Consider the following 2,450-nt stretch of genomic DNA (forward strand, 5'->3'; position numbering starts at 1 on the left):
GAGACACACACACACACACACACACACACACAGAGACACACACACAGGCTCTCGTGTCTCATTCAGACGGCGCTCTTTGTTCAGACTGAATCTGGTTCGTTCGTGTGAAGAAAACAAGACTCGACGCCGAATATCTGCAAAATCTCTTTAATATAAAAACGCATCAAATACATCAAAATAAAGTACAAATACCACACATTAGACAAATCAAAATAAAGTACAAATACCACACAACATACTCCCGAACGCAGCCGTCTGCGGCCGCGTGTCCTCCGATTATTGTTTGTCCTGCAGACGTCTGCGTGAGTTGGGTTTTCCTCGACGCTCTCCGTTTCTCTCTGACTTCAGTTATTTTATTCGGAGCTTTTTTGTGCAGATTTGTTTGTTTGTGGGAACTGATCGATCTCCGTGTGGACGAGATGACGACGCACAGAGCGTCCCCAGGAATCCTTGTCTCGTGTCTTCATGTCTCGTTGTCTCCGGTGGGTCGTCACAGGTCCTGGTTCAGGTCCGAGTCGGAGGCTCGGGTCTCTGAGAGTCCGGATCCGTCAGCCTGAGACAAAAACAACAACAACCGTTTATTTTGTCTGAATAATCCGAGGGTGAAATTTCCATTTTAGTTCTGCAGGTTCTTTGATCCAGAAATCAAACGCTGTGCAGCTCCGGACTTCAGATTAAAAACGTTTCAGACAAAATTCGGTTTTAGATTTATTTTAAACACGTAGAAAAGAAACGAGAAAAATGATTCCACAAACCTTACAACCTTCCCGCTGAACGGCGTCTGAATGTTTCCTGATATCAGCTTATTTTTAGCCTTAAACATTATCTATATTTGTGGTTACTTTGTTTATTTTGACCTTTATTTCACTTTTATTTCTTTTTCATTCACAGCGTGTATATTTTTTATGTACTTTTCCTCAGTACTTCTGCTTATTCTTACTGTCTTGCTGCTTTGAGGTGCTACCTGTACTATTGTTCTGTTTGGGGTTATTATATTTTATTTGGTTTTCTGTAATTTTACTATAATAACTGTACATTTCTGCAGCTTCATAAGCCCACTGTCACTGTGCACTCACTGCCTCTGACACCAGACTGAACCGATGCACTGAATAAAGTTTAAGGTCAGGCTGAAGTTCTGAAAAAATCTCTGTTTAAAGTAGACATATATATATTTATACATACATACTTAGAAAAAAAAGTTATCTGCTTTCTATTTGCTCTGTGTACTATTCGCTTGTTTCAGAAAAAAAAAAGAAATTATTTTTATTAAGAAAGTACTTAAGTATAAAAAGCAAAGCAAACGTTGTTATAGTTTCTGTTATAATATCAGCTGATTAATCATGATTAAAATGAAACTTCAGAATATAAACTGAACACTCTTGTTTGTAGTTTGTGCGTAAACACTCACCTGTACGAGCCGACCAATGAGCTGTCAGTGCTGCTGCAGGAGGGCGGGCCTCTCCTCCAGCAGCCAATGAGCTGCGACCCTGCTGGCGTAGATCACGTACGACCAGGACAAGACGACGACGGCGAGCAGCAGCTGAGAGACAGGAGACGAAATTATTACATCACCATATAACATTACATCATGAAATCTGAGTTTACATTTTTTTAAAAATTTGTGATCTGTCAAAAAGAAATAAAAAAGTGGCGTTTTTTTCTTTAAAATGTATTTTTAATTTACTTTAAAAATTATTTAAAATTAAAACAAATTAATTAATTTCTTTCAGAAGAAATACAGCACGTTTTTCTTTTTCCTGAGGATTTATTTGGGATTTGTCCAAGAAAAAAATAGCGACTTTATTTCTCTTTTAAAATGTTGACTTTTTTAGAAAATAATTAAGCATTTTTGGTGATTTTTTTTTTTTTTTAATAAAAACATGTTTTCTTTAAATAAAATATGTTTTTTTCTTTGTTTTCTTTGGGTGATCTGTTAAATGAAAACTTTAAGATCTTTTGTCATTAATAATGTTTGCCTTTTTTTCTCCTTTAAACACTTTTGGTGATTTTTCGAAGAAAACATGCAGGTTTGGAAAACATTTACAACAACGAGCCGATTTTTCAGCATGATGTTCACATCGTGTTTCTGTTTGTGAAACAAGTTCCAGGACTTTTCCAAAACTTTCAGGGTATATTTTGTTTCAGGAAACGTTTCCAGGCCTGGAAATGGCTACTTGCAGATTGTCATGATATCTGCCAGGACTTTTCCAGGTTTTCCATGACCGTGCAGACAGTGAAATGACAACATTTTCTTTCGTGATTTCAGTGATTTGATCCAAACACTTTTGTTTTCTCACTTAAATTTCATTTTAAAAGCAGAATTTTTGCTTGTGGCGGATTATTAGCGACTTTAGTGTTTTATTTTGAAGATCTGAGTCACGTTTCCTATTCCACTAACCTGCCAAAACTAACGTTAACTCACCGCACAATAACGCAAACTAACGTTAACT

General features: G+C 36.7%; 1 long non-coding RNA gene across 1 annotated transcript; it reads right to left on the minus strand.

The window, feature by feature from the left end:
* Nucleotides 1-131: 131 nt before the first annotated feature.
* On the minus strand, nucleotides 132-1,621 carry LOC121966643. The gene is made up of 2 exons (XR_006107609.1): nucleotides 1,409-1,621; nucleotides 132-553 (listed from the first exon to the last, which is right to left on the minus strand). It is a non-coding gene; the product is annotated as an uncharacterized LOC121966643 (long non-coding RNA).
* Between the last annotated feature and the right edge of the window lie 829 nt (nucleotides 1,622-2,450).

Source organism: Plectropomus leopardus, unplaced genomic scaffold, assembly GCF_008729295.1.
Source record: "Plectropomus leopardus isolate mb unplaced genomic scaffold, YSFRI_Pleo_2.0 unplaced_scaffold25373, whole genome shotgun sequence".
Lineage (NCBI taxonomy): Eukaryota > Metazoa > Chordata > Actinopteri > Perciformes > Serranidae > Plectropomus > Plectropomus leopardus.